The following is a 15,246-nucleotide window of genomic DNA, read 5'->3' on the forward strand; positions in this document are numbered from 1 at the left end:
TGTATTTCGAAGAAATACAGCAAATAATCTTAAAAGCACCATTTTACCTTCATTGAAATTGTCTGTTACCACTCATGAGTTTTTGTTTATAAAGAGGTTTAAATTAAAATGTACAGTAATTGTCCACTATCTTTTTTACCCTGAATAAAATGTCCAAACAATACACTTCAGTTGTATTTAACAATCCAGGTTGTTGTGGTTTATTTCATACAATATAAAAATATATATATTTTATATTGTGTATTTAAAATTTTTGTCTTTGAATTTGATTTCATAAAATGATTTTAATGTAAAATGGTGTAAAATGTAGGCTAGTTAAAAAAATATAATAATAATAATAATAATAATATATTGTGGCATGGGCGGCGTGGTCATGTGTCAGTCTGCGGGAGAGGGAGAGCGGTAAGGCTCGTCACCTGGCTCATAATTATCTCTAACACCTGTCTCTCATTATAGTGATGGCGGAGGGATCACCTGTTGACTTAAAAGGCACGCCAAAGCATCAGAGAGGGAGAGAGTGTCCAGAAAGCACGACAGCCCCGAACCGAGAGAGAGAGTGTGTTTGTTTATGATTTAGAGTGCTTTAAGTTATTTAAAAAACTATTCCTTGTTATCGACGGTTACCGTCGATTGTGTGTGGTTAAGAATAAGAATAAAAGGACTGACCTTGAACCTGCTTCGTTGTCTCCTGACTCCTCCATTGCCCCGAACTAAGGTCCTTTTACAGTGGTGCCAAGAACCCGGCTTTGGAGGAGTATGCTGTTATGGAGTCCTCACCGCTGGGTGAAGTCTTCAAGACCCTCACCAGCATCCAGCAGTCACAACATCAGGCCCTCATGGAGGTATGCTGGGAGCAGGAACAATGCATCCAAGTCCTGCTCCAGGCACAAGCGGAGGACCGGCAGGTGCTCTGGAGCTTGATCACCAGGGAGGGTGCTGGCACTGCGACCTCCTTGGAGCCTGTTTCACCGGTGGCCCTGTCAAAGATGGGGCCGAACGACGATCCGGAGGCCTTCCTCGACCTCTTTGAAAAGGTTTGGAGGTGGCCTCCCGATCAGTGGGCAGCCCGCCTGTTGCCCCTGCTCTCCAGGGAGGCGCAGCTGGCGGCACAACAACTTCCCGCCGCCAGCCTCCTGGATTACAGCCACCTGAGAAAGGCCATCCAGCAACGGGTTGGTCGGAACCCGGAGCAGAGTCGATAGCTTTTCCGCTCTTTGTGTTTCAGGAAGGACAGCCACCCATTCGCTTTTTTGGAAATGGCTGCTGGTGGGGGGAACCCACTGCGTCGTGGAAGTCATCGATCTGGTGGTATTGGAGCAGTTCATCTCCCAACTTCCCCGAGGCATGTTCGAGTGGGTCCAGTGCCACTGCCCGGCGTCATTGGAGGAAGCCGTCCAGCTGGCAGAGGACTACATGGCGGCGTTCCCAGGAAGTGACGAAGCAGTTCCTTCTTCTCACTCTTCTCTCTCTCCACTCCCTGTGCCTCATGTTCCCTCCCCTCCCCCCATGCCCCTCACTCCCGCACAGTTTTGCCTCCTTGGAGGTGGGGGAGCCCCGCCCAAACCCCGCCCCCGGTCCAGAGGACCCTTCCCCTTGTCTGTCTCTCCTACTCCCCCTGTCTCCCTCCGCTATCCCCTCCAGGTTGGCGAGACTGCCCCCACGAGTGCGGAAGGAAGACCTGGGCTGGTCTGCTGGGAAACCGGACACAGCCAGGAGTGGTGTCCAGTAATGGAGGTGGGGACACAGGTCTGGATCCCTAATGCTCCACAGGCTGCCCCCGATCGGGCAGGGGCATATTGGGTACCGGTAAGTGTAAAAGTGATACACATCAAGCTTTGGAGGATACAGGTTGTTCTCAAACCTCGATCCACAAATGCTTGGTGCAAGGCGGGACATTGGATAAAAATAAACTGGTGAGGGTGAGGTGTGTGCATGGTGACATTCACAAGTATCTGGTGGTTACTATTGAGATATTATTCAGGGGAAAAAGGCTGCGGTTAATCCCCGCCTCACCCATCCACTAATTCTGGGAACCAATTGGCCATGATGCAGATGAGGGAATTCCCATTCTCGGGGGCTTCCTTGAGGGGGATTTCCCTCTGGAGCAGTCGCATGACGACTCCCTCAAGCACACCTTTGACCAAGTGAAAGTAATTGATGGTCAACAGCTCCAGCCTGGTGTTGTACTCACATACCTGTACTTTTCTGTTATCAAAGAGCAGTTGTATCGAGTGAAGCAGAACACTCAAACCAAAGAGAATACAACTCAGCTGTTAGTACCAAAGAGCTGTCAGGAAACACTCTTCCAGGTGGCTCACTATAATCCAATGGCTGGCCACTTAGGTCACGAAAAGACTTTGAACTGTATAATGGCCCGTTAATTTTGGCCAGGCATTCACGGGGACATTCGCAAGTGGTGTGCGGTGTGCCGTGAATGTCAGTTGGTAAATCCACCGGCCACCCCAAAAGCACCATTGCGCCCACTACCGTTGATCAAGGTCCCCTTCGAGAGAATTGGCATGGATCTCGTCGGGCCAGTAGAACAGACTGCATGTGGCCATAGCTTTGTATGAGTTCTGGTGGATTATGCAACGCGATATCCGGAAGCAGTGCCCCTGCGCAACATTTCAGCACGTAGTGTTGCGGAGGCACTCTTCAAAATTATCTCCAGAGTGGGGATTCCAAAGGAAATCCTCACTGATCAAGGCACAATGTTCATGTCATGTACACTTCACGAACTACATGAATTATTAGGTATTAAATAGATTCGCACTAGCGTTTATCACCCGCAAACCAACGGGTTGGTCGAACGATTTAATAAGACCTTAAAAACATGATTCGTAAGTTCGTACACGAAGACGCGAAAAACTGGGATAAGTGGCTTGAACCCCTGCTGTTTGCAGTATGAGAGGTCCCGCAAGCCTCCACCGGGTTTTCCCCGTTTGAGCTACTATATGGGCGCCGGCCATGCAGCGTGCTTGACGTCATATTGGAAGCTTGGGAGGAAGGACCTTCGAATAGTAAAAATCTAATTCAATACGTTCTTGACCTTAGAGCAAAACTCCACACTCTGGGGCAGGCAACACAGGAGAATTTGCTCCAAGCGCAAGGACGTCAATGCCAACTGTACGACAGGGTCACTCCACTATGGGAATTCGCAGAGGGAGATAAAGTGCTTGTATTGCTGCCCACTTTGAAAAATCCAAAAATTAGTAAAGTCCAAATTACTCGCCAAGTGGCAAGGACCCTTTGAGGTCACACGATGAGTCGGAGATCTTGATTATGAGGTTAGGTGAACAGATGGGGAGGGGCACGTCAAACCTACCACCTAAACCACTCAAACCATGGAGGGAGGCGGTACCTGTAGCTTTGGTGACGGTAGTTCCAGAGAGGGTGGAGCTCGGGCTGGAGGTAACTCCCAAATCAAATTCATTCACCCTGGTCCCTTGTGGAGACCAGCTCTCACTGTCGCAGCTTACAGATATTGCCAGATTGCAAACGGAATTTGCAGACATGTTTTCACCCCTACCCGGTCACATGAACCTCATAGAGCACCATATCGAGACCACCCCGGGGGTGGTGGTTCGTGGCCGTCCCTATCGTCTTCCCAAACACAAGAAAAAGATTGTTCAGGAAGAATTAGAGGCTATGCTCAAAATGGGCGTAATAAAAGAGTCGAACAGCGATTAGGCCAGCCCGGTAGTTCTGGTACCGAAGAGCGATGGCTCGGTCTGCTTCTGTGTTGACTACCGGAAAGTGAACAAAGGTGTCCAAATTTGACGCTTATCTAATGCCGTGAATTGACGAGTTACTCGATTGGTTGGGCGCAGCTCAGTTTTACTCGACACTGGACTTAACGAAGGGTTATTGGCAGATGTCCTGAGAAAAGATGGCTTTTTCCACACTGTTCAGATTACACCAATTTGTGACTCTTTCGTTCGGTTTGTTCTGACCACGTTTCAGCGCCTTATGGACAAGGTCCTCAGACCACACATGGCATATGCCACCACATATCTAGATGACATCATCATTTACATTAATGATTGGCAGCAGCATATGCAACATCTGAGGGCTGTGCTGAGAGCGCTGAAAAATGCGGAACTCACGGCCAACCCGAAGAAGTTTGCAATTAGGCAGGTGGAAGTTAGGTATCTGGGGTTCCACTTGGGTCATGGGCAGGTACGTCCACAGGTTGACAAAACTGCAGCGATCGCAGCCTGCCCAGCGCCCAAGACCAAAAAGGGGGTAAGGCAGGTTTTGGGGCTGGCTGGCTACTACCGAAGGTTTGTGCCTAGTTATTCTGATGTCACCAGCCCGCTGACTGACCTTACTAAAAAGGGGGCTCCCGATCCAGTCCAGTGGACAGAGTCGTGCCAACAGGCCTTTCTTAAGGTAAAGTCCGCACAGTGTGGGGGGCCGCTTTTACATGCACCTGATTTCTCTCTCCCCTTTATTTTGCAGACTGATGCATCTGACAGGGGGCTGGGCACGGTGCTCTCACAAGAGGTGGGAGGGGAGGAACGGCCAGTGCTATTTATTAGTCACAAGCTCTCCTTCAGGGAGACAAAATATAGTACCATCGAGAAGGAGTGTCTTGCGATTAAGTGGGCAGTTCTGACCCTCCGCTACTACCTGCTGGGGTGGACCTTCACCCTCTGTTCTGATCACGCTCCTCTGCAGTGGCTCCACTGCATGAAGGATACTAATGTGCGGATCACCCGTTTGTATTTGGCTCTCCAGCCCTTTAAGTTCAAGTTGATCCACAGACCGGGGGTGCAGATGGTTGTGGCTGATTTTCGGATGTTGCCCCGACCCGAGTCAGCGGTGGGGGCATGTGGCATGGGGGGCGTGGTCATGTGTCAGTCTGCAGGAAAGGGACGGACTACAAAAGACTCAAGATGCAGTCATTTTATAAGACTTTTTAGTGCTGTTAGGCTTATGAAATGTGTAATAGTTTAGTGGTCGAGGAAATAAACACAGTCCAGAAATATCAACCTTTTTCCCCAATTCCCAATGCCTCAGTATCGAGGAGTCAGTTCTTTATGGATTCGATACCCAGCCCTAGTTTTTTGAGCTCAGCAGTTAGCAGGTGGAATGCAATTAAGAACTGCTTAATCTACTGGTCTACTTTTTAAGCTCACTGAAACATTTACAAAAAATAAAGGGTAAACAAAATTATAATTCAGTTGGCATAAAAAATCACATCATCAGATGAGTCATTCTTGAACCCCGAGAGCTTATGCCTTATGATTCACCTTCCGTAGTGCATTTCTTCAAATCATAGACTTTCCATCCGTACATCTGTTGTTTCATACCCTTTATTTATGTGTTTTTACACTATTTATATGTTCTTACACATCCTTGCAGCAATGTATCCGACCACAGGATCAAAATCATGTGGTTTGTTTGATTTGTGTCTGCCAATACTGACTGTTCTTATTTGTCTTCTCGCTGAAAGAGTGTATACACTGCCGGCATATGATTAAACACTCTATTTGTTTGGGATTATTGGAGCATTTTTCTATTGTTATGGTTAAATGGATTCACTTTTTCTTTTCTCTCATTCAAGGAGGCCCCATTTGCTTTTGAAGTTTCTTCAAATTCTGTATTCCAGACAGATAAATGAGGCATATTGAGCCCTTGTCTCAACACAATTCTTTTTCAACAATCGGTCCTCACTACATACTGAACATAACAATACTATTTTTGTAACATACAAATTTTTTTTCAATTACAAAACCATGTATTAAACAAATTACATTGTGATGTGTGAAGTGAATCAATTCAAAGTGATTCAAATCGATCTCATTCACCAAAAATGGACAAATATTTTCTAGTGCTTTTTTCCACCATCATAAAGAGGTGCTGCTAAACTTGTCATTCATTCTCAGTAGTGTAAAATGGGGCCTAGTGAACTTTTATTATTAAAATCTTGACACCATTCTGCCTGGCATATTTCCAAACATTCTCAAGTGCTTGAAAAACTGCTGGTAACAGTTACAGTACATCAGTACCTCTCAATCAGGCCCAAAAAAAGGGCAACAGTGATTTATCTGAGGCCATTTCGTTTGTCAAAGATGTTAAACTTCCCCAAGTGAAATTGCTCTTACACACTGAGCAAATAGCCATTACCACTGTGTTTATTTGGAAGCAGGAGACTTCTATGGCTGAGACCCAGGCTTCAGTGGACACCGTGCCAAAGAGATGAGGCCAGGGAGGAAGAGAGAAGATCGCATGAGAGGAAGACCCAATTTATTTTTGGTAATTGGCTCCACTTGAGCAAACAGCCTCGCTTGCCCAGTGGCCTCTTGGATTCAGCTTGATGTCAGTGATAAAAGCAATAACCCATTTCCCTTTATCACCAAAGCAGGACAGGAGACAGCAAATGAACATGGCCGCTATTTGAAAAGATAGATTCCAGTTGCAGCTTCTTTTTTATCCCAAAGTATTCTAGATTAATTACGCACACGTGATCCCACCTTCACTACTTTTCTACATATATTGTTGATATATTCAATATCTGTGACATGATTCTGAGTTCCGTCATGAAACTGTACATGGCGTAAGCTGACTGGTCCTTCGAACATGTAATCTGTTAGCCAATCATCTTGCATACTCTATGGCCCAAGCTGATCGGTCCTTTGATATGTTATCTTCTAGCCAATCAACTTGTGTTCTCTTTTGTCTAACATTTAAATTGCCTCAGTTGTTTGAAAGTAAGCTGGTTTCCAGGGCCGTAATCACAATATAAATTGAGGGGGACATGTACCCCAAATATTCATAATAGTGGTCTACTGATATGTTTTTTTTTTCCCATGGTTGATTATTAAATTTGGTCCCCCCTCTTTGAAACCCAGCAACATGTCTTCGATATATACAGTCGGCAACACATCATACACTGGGGGTGTGGTTTAGTGTCGGGGTAAGCAAAGCACTGTTAGGATAGTTACTCATTCATACCAATAGGAAAACGGGAAGAAATATAATAATATAATAGATTTGGCTATTTTAGCAATGAAAACATTATTAAAGAGCTGTTGTGTAGTCTTTTTTTTTTTTTTTTTTGCACTTCAAACAAAGACAAAAACCCAGGTCTGAAATTTTATTACAGTCCATAGTGATATTAATAAATGTAATGTTTGATTTAAAGAACATTCTTGTTTCTTTTTAACTTTACTTTTGTACTGTGTTGAGTAGCCACTTGATGTCCAATTTATATCTCGGTCCTAGAGCAAAACCATTTGAAAATCAATGCTCGTCTAGCAGTGTTGGGTGTAATATGATTATTAAGTACTTAGTTAGTGTAATCTAAATACATTGTAGTCAAAAAAGTAGTGTAACACATTAAATTTTGAATTTGTGTAATCATTTCTCTGAAATTTTTTTCATAAAGTAATTTAAAAGTAAAGTATTTAGTAATGTACCCAACAACCATCATTCAGAGTTTAAGAAGAGAAACCGTGCTCAAAAATCAAAAAGTCAGTGACAATACGAACTCAAACATTTTTTTTTTTTGAGCTATACAATCCACACTGATTTTACAGACCTGTACTCTTACTCTAGAACAACAATTGATTCATTTATGTTTTATTTTTCACTACAGGGTTTTCTTTGAAACATCTAAGACAACATTGATGCCTAAATTAAACATTACTAAGAACTCCAACTCTCCTGAGCATCCACTAAGCAAAACATTCCTTTGGAATAGATATAACATAATTGTTGGTGTGTGATCCTTGTCAAAGCACCACATTTGCATAAAGAGGAATCACAGACCTTTTTCTCACCCCTCAAATCTGCAAAAGTCGTGCATGGTTGTCATCACCTAGTCTACGCTGTGAAGTACTGCTGTATCTCGCCCTCTCAACAGGACTGTCCTGTTCAGGAAATAGGAAGCCCTATGAAACAATATGCTGGCTGGACTCCTGAGGCATTGCAGTGATAACAGGCTCATCACCGGCTGCTTTGATAGATTGTGTTAGTCCAAACAAAAGTAGATGCCGGTACACTAATCTGAGAGGAGAAGAGGGCACAGAAATTCCCTGAGTGGGTGTTTTAGGGCAGTCAGTGACCCTGGCAGCAGAGGTGGTAGTGATATTGGGGTTGTATCCTCTGGACATAGTTGGTTGCTCACCAAGACATTGCTCCTTAGATGACCCTTGTCTTATAGTAATTCTGAAGTGACATTTATGGGCACCACACCATCTGTGGTCTCACACTTCCTGCGGACAGTCCCTTCTTTTCTTCTTGTAAGTAGTAGTGTGAAATGATACCAGTAAGATAGAGGCATAATGCCAAATAAATACATGCAATAAAAATCCATCAGCAAGGCATATCAAATGCCCTGTTGACACCTGATATTAAAAGTTGTCTAGGGCGATCCAGTCGCAAGTGGACAAGCAAGGCATATCATGGTGTGGTGGTGGCATAGTGGGCTAAAGCACAAAACTGGTAAGCAGAAGGTTGCCGGTTTGATCCCCACAGTCACCGCCATTGTGTCCTTGAGCAAGGCACTTAACTCCAGGTTGCTCCGGAAGGACTGTCCCTGTAATAAGTGCACTGTAAGTCGCTATGGATAAAAGCATCTGCCAAATGCATAAATGTAAAAAAAACAAAAAACAATTTATATCACTGTTAAACCTGGTCATAATATGCTCTTTTGAACACCTGTGTTCAGATTTCTAAGGGATGGTTCTCTGATTTCATGATGAGATCAATCAATAAGTCAGCAAACTACTGCATGATAATAAATATACTCTTTCTAATATACACTTTTAGCACCTGCAGACTCAGGCTGCCGAAGTGCCCAGGGGAAACACAGCACTCAACTGTGTGAGGTGACCGCTGATATGCGGCGTAAGATTCCAGCAGCGTAGCAAAGGGTGAGAGGACGAACACACAAGCATTCGGCTCCGAAGAAAAAATCTGAATGAGTGATGCACGCCATCTCCTTTTATACCCGTATGTCCGGGGCGGAGAGTGGCATGTAAATTCCACTTGCCAATTTTCATTGGCCTTTTCTATTTTAAGCAAAGGTGATTGGGGCTCTCAAGATCAAACCCCTAGTGTCACTACATCGACACAACGTCAAGTGAGTGACAGACAGGGAACAATTTTTTCTGTCAAGTTTGGTGTGCTTTTCCAGTCGCTGGAACCATTAACTCAGCAGTGAGTCCTGTCAGTGAACGAATTAATGACCTCACACTGGCAGATGCTAATGTGTGGTCTGTCTTTAACCTACTGGCCAGCGGTTATGTAAATGAAGCTTGCACATGAAAATTGCTGAAAAATTGGCTAGTGTGATGCATAACATGAATTTAATGAAAATGGCTTACTTATCTTTTCTGTGTAAAGTTATATCCAATTTTACAACTTCGTTGTCATGACAACATAACACTGTAAACACTGTTATCCCAATAATTTTGTAGTTTGCACCAAAAAATGAGAATTTAAAGGGGTCATGACATGAGTTTAATTGTCCTCGATATTTGATAAATGAGAGTTCACTGTACTATAAAAACAAATTGCAAGTTTCAGATCTCAAAACTTTCTCCTCACTGCAAAAAGAGCCTTTGTTGAAACCAAGCTGCCAAAACGACTTTTTCCTTAGTTCCTCCACATTGTGATGTCACACTGTGGGTAGGCATTTGCATCTGACCGCCTCCACAACAACACATCAACGCTACTTCTCCTTTAATCAGTTCTGTAGTTCGCCGTAGCAACTGTGAGCTGTGAGATGGCATGGAGAGAGCAGGTCAGTTGAGAGCAGAGAGCCAGTCATAACAGTAGGCATGTACTTTGAAATATTAACCCTTTAAGCTAGGATTTGCCCATCGAGAATAAAATAGTTACCAAAATATTAATAAATGCAGTCTTAACCAACACAAAATAGGTATCATTTTAAATCCTAGAAGCTGTACTTTACAGTGCATGTAGACATTACTACCAAAACTGAACAAGTACTTTAAACTCTTCAGACAAGTGTTCCATTTTGATGATTTATTAATAATGTTGCACTGTACATATTATTGTAATTTGTAAAAACATCAGACTAATCAAATAGTCATGTGTCATATGTCATTGGAAAGCTCTCAAAGAGTAGAATACAACCAGCCTATTTGTTTTAATTTGTTTAAAATATTGTAAGAGTCTTTGACATACATGTTTCATGCAACAGGTGTTGCTTATAAGCCACTTTTTCACTTATAACTTCAAGAAAGATAAACAGAACATAAAATATGATATACCATTACTTACAAGAGGGGGTTCTTGTTAAAGCGAGCCCAAACACAACGTAATCCGATGCATAGATCATTAGATAATCTACACAAAGCACAATGTGCACACAGCACATAATGTGCTATCTGGCTGAAAAGCTTAGAGTCAAAAGGCTGAGAGTCTCATAATTTATCATAATCTAAATCCTTAAAATATTTGAAAAGTTTTCTTTAAAATGATACCAAAAAATTGACCCCTTTTATTTGTTATTTTTTGTAGAGTTATAAGCCTTTTATTTTGGTCATGCCACTGAAACATTTTGACTTCACACAGCCAAGACCACAAGTCAGATGCTGGCATTCCCAATTGGCCATTAGCTGATTTTAGAAATAAAGTGAAGATTGAAATATTACTGTAATATCTCAAAAGGCCTGATATATGTCCACCCATTTGATTAAATTGGATCATTTGAGCTGCAGAATTATTGAGAGTATGCAACCTGAGGTTAAGTGCCTTGCTCCAAGGACAGAATATGTTGCTGTGAGGCCCCGGGGCTCCAGCCTATTGGAGGTCCCCTCTTGTTGCAACTGCAAGATGTAAAGTCACAAATGCATGAAATAAAGTTGAAATAAAGTATGACCCTGTCCATAATCTGTCCTAACTTTGCTCAAGGGCACAATGGTGACAAGGGGGCCCCAGTAACTCCCCTGTTAAGGAATTGCCCCTCCGAGGAAACATTGATGTACTGATGGGAGGAGTGCTATAGTACAACAAAGATATATAGATATATGTAAACTAAGTCACATGCCTTTTTTTTTTTTTTTTTTTTTTTTTTGTCTGTAGAAGTGAACATACTGGGTATTCCCGTAAAATTAAGAGTTTGCGTGACTGGGAACCAAATGTTAGGGAGTTTTTATTTTTGTGGTTTGGTGTTTAGCTTCAGTGGCTCTTGTTTTGCTTAGCTCTTCCCCAGGTGCCAAAGAGTCAGTCAACTGAGTTTGAAATGAAAAGAAAACACATACACCCTCCAAAACAGTCCTGAGCGTCCTGAAACTAGGTCAGATTTATTGATGTGTGTTGTGAGACTATATGTATAGTATACTGTATGTTTACCACTGTGGCCAAAGTGTCTTATTTATGTATTTTTTATTTATTATTTTATACATAATATTTCTTGCTACTTACTTAACATATACATTGAGCATTGGTTCTATAATGGTTTTGCTTCAGGACCTATGTTTTAATTTGGACATCAAGTGGCAACCCAAAAATCAATTACAAACTGCTGTCTATGACCTTATCAGAACCGGCCAATTTTGTGGTCACATCTCACCAGTTTAGAACCACTTACATACAGTGTATGAATATGATGAGCAAGTCAACAAGTGTTATTGACTATAAGCCTCTAGTATAGCAGCCGTGCACTCTCCCAATCGTTTTACAGTCGGTTCTGTTTCCTAGATTTGCCCTTAGTCGTTTGTATAAGTTAATAGGTCCTGTGTGCAGGCTGCTTCCACTCCACAAAAATACAGCACCTTTTACCGGATTTGAACATGGAATACTGGAAATAGCCTCTGTGTTTGTCTTGGACATAAAGCGAGCTGTCAATTTTTCTGACAGTCAAAACAGACACGGAACATTTTAACTGTTTCTACTGGGAATACTACTTAAAGTCAGATAGGTTCCTTATAAACCAGGCTAGAAAACTGTGTATGGAGATGTGATTTGAGTCTTGGCAAATGGCAGAAAGAAGGATACTGTTGCAATACTGTCAGAATTTACTTAATTTTAAAGGTGAAGTGTGTAATTGTTTTGATGTTAAAATAGGTTTTCATTACCCAATTTGGCTTAGTTGTGCTTTCAAAACAATTCAAATGAATGGAGTGAGTTTGGGGCACAAGCACCCCATAAATTAAAATAATTTGCCATTATGTCCTAGGAGGGGTCTGGGGGTCATGCTTACCCCATGATTTTTTTTTCTTTCCCAAAAATGGCACCTAAGCAGTCAATTCTGTTGACTTTGAGAGCAACATTTTGACATTTTTGAGTACTATTTTATAGCATGCAATAAGCATCACTAGTCTTAACATGGAATTTCACAAAATGACCTTACACAATAGTAGCCAACTGTGACAGTACCATGGTACATTGATAGTATCAGATGGTAATACAATAGTACTTTGATATATACTATGGTATTTAAAAAAAAAAAAAAAAAAAAACATATTTGGTACTTTAAGTGCTTTCTTGTTATGTTAGTGTTATAATTCTCTTTTGGTTTCATAATAACCTTACCTGCAGCACAAAGTCGTTCACAAGCTGCACACAGGTGTTGAAATTAATGAAGACCTTTTCCCTTATGAAAATCAAAAGTTCATGGCAAATTTGCCTCAAACTTGCTGCAAATTCGCCACTGATAATTATCAGATGCAATTGAGCATTGCGGTAAACTTGCGGCAAATTATCCATTGTTGCCAAAGGTTTGCCGGATGTTTACCACAACCGGTCTGGCAAATATTTGCGCTGAATCACAAGCTCATTTGTATGTGAAAATAATGAGTGGGACATCTGTGGGAAGATTCCGGCAAGTTTGTCAGAACTCTAGATTTTTTTTTCGACAGTTCTGGCTGAAGCTTTCAGATGGTCCCTTACTGCAATTTTAGCACATTTTAGCACAGTATGTGGACGTCTCAGATGGTCCCTTACACACAGTAGGCAAAATTTCCAACAAATATCAAGGTTAAATTAAAAATCTTGAACTATATCGCCGTGATGCCATCGGACCTGCTTAAATACGAGACAAATCCATACGATTCAATACAGGCTGCATCATTTCATCTTTAAGTACGGGATGATCCCTAGCCACCATTTTTTCCTTGCTTTTAAAAGAGCCTACATAACATTTAACGATTCAGAGCGTCCATTCATTACCTTAGTTACAGCAATGCACAAGCTGTTGCATAAAAAATAAATTCACTCTTTTGCACAAGATACTTCCCGAGTACTCATATTTAGATTCGTAGAACAGTATTTTACATATAGATTTAAGATTTATTCACATAAAGATTTATTCATTATTCAGATGTGGTTTGGGCTGTAGACCACCCATTTCACCGATATCAGTAGTCTTTTCTACAAATGAAAAAAAAAAAAAAAAAAGGAAACATGTTATTTATTGTAATTATTATTGCATGTTTGATTAAACATATTGCATTTCCATAATTAGAACAATTCTTATTATTTTTGTTTTTAGTTTTATTGTAGCTTTACTGTTTTGACCATACCAAAATTTACTTCCATTATCCGCTGAGGCTGAAAATGATATTATACAAATAATTAAGTACTTGCATTGAGCTAATTTTAGCCATGTATATTATATTTGTTTTCTGACTGCATATTCAGTTAAGCACTACAATGTTTACAGGTAATTGCACTTCTACTGTCATTGACACAAATTACATAATACAACTTTTGAGTTTTCACAGTAAAACACAAAAATGGCTGCAAATGGCATCAAAACTTTTGAGTCATTATGGTACACAAAAATTAGAAAAAGTGTTGCGAAACCCTGGTTGGACTGATGAGTGAACTGTCCAGATTATTCGGATTGAATCATGAACTGATTCAAATCATTTTTCTAGCATGTTTCAGTGAAATTCAGTGAAAAGAACTGACTTAAAAGAGTCATTAGTGAATTGAGCATCACTTGTTCTGATTCTAAACAGACAACAGATAAATGGGACACGCAACATGATTGCTGAAATATTGTTATTGAAAATGTTTGCTCCCCACGTGAGCGTCATAAGTGAAGGGATGAAAAAAACTCCCCAATCTTTTTATTTGATATGTCCTGGTTAGAATCCCATTTGAGTGTGTTGTGTGTATTTACACATATACTTGTTAAATTTATGTTTTTTTTTTTTTTTTTTGTCCATATAAATTTTTATTGGTTTTTACTTATTGAAAATAATTTATTATAAGTTATTGTTGTTAGAAAGAAGAAGAAAAAAAACAAACATACAACAACAACAACAAAAAACAAACAAACATTTAAAGCACCTACAGTTGGGTCCCTTAACACATTATTTACAGTATCATTTAGGGCAACAACTAATGTTCTAACAATGTAGGCTATGTATCTTTACACTGAAGCATCAGAGAAATTCCCCCATGCACCAGCTAACTTTCAAGTGGTAAAACAATGGTTGACTGTCGAAGAGGTGGCTACTTGCTAAATGGGTGGCTGTAATACATTTGGCTTGTAAAAAGGTGCAACTGAAGTCATAAACCATCCATGCATTTCTGATTATGATGGATGCCATTGGTCCCAAAGGCTTGAAAGATTTGACATCCAGTGATATCACCACATTTCGGCGCAGGGATCCCAGGGTAAGTGCTTATATGGGATAGAGTCCAGACTGCTTTCAGCTCTAGAGAGTTCAACCTATGGCTCCATCCATCTGGGTGAACCATTTTCTTTGTCAAGCGAAAGAACAGCAGTGATGTCACCAGTGTGCATCCTGCCGATCTTTCAAGAGCTAGCTTAGCGGCTTCCCAACACCAAAACAATTAGCAACCATTACGCCATTGAAACCTGACCTTAATATTTGGATTGTCTTAGCTCTTTGTTGTTGCCTGTCATGTAGAGAAAGGATGATGGGTAAACTACACAGTAGCTCAGACATTAAAATGAGACACTAGACAGGCCACCACACATAGACAGCTGGGGTTATATGTGTTGATTGTGAAGTCATAAGGATCTTTAGTCATAACACATATAAAGTTTTTATCTTCAAACATAAAATGTTTCGGACAGCTGCAGCTGTAACAATAATGAGCTGTAGTATAGAGTATGTAGAATCTACATGGTGCCCAACAACTGCTACTGTCGGATTAGTTCGAAAGACATTCAAACCTAGATGATCTTTTGGGGCATATTAGTATACTGCTTGTCAGTTACATCAGCGTTCTGTAGCCTTAATTTTAAAAAATGTATTCACTGAAGTGAGTTTTTCAATGCTAACATAT

Source organism: Myxocyprinus asiaticus, chromosome 49, assembly GCF_019703515.2.
Source record: "Myxocyprinus asiaticus isolate MX2 ecotype Aquarium Trade chromosome 49, UBuf_Myxa_2, whole genome shotgun sequence".
In the NCBI taxonomy this organism is placed as follows: Eukaryota; Metazoa; Chordata; class Actinopteri; order Cypriniformes; family Catostomidae; genus Myxocyprinus; species Myxocyprinus asiaticus.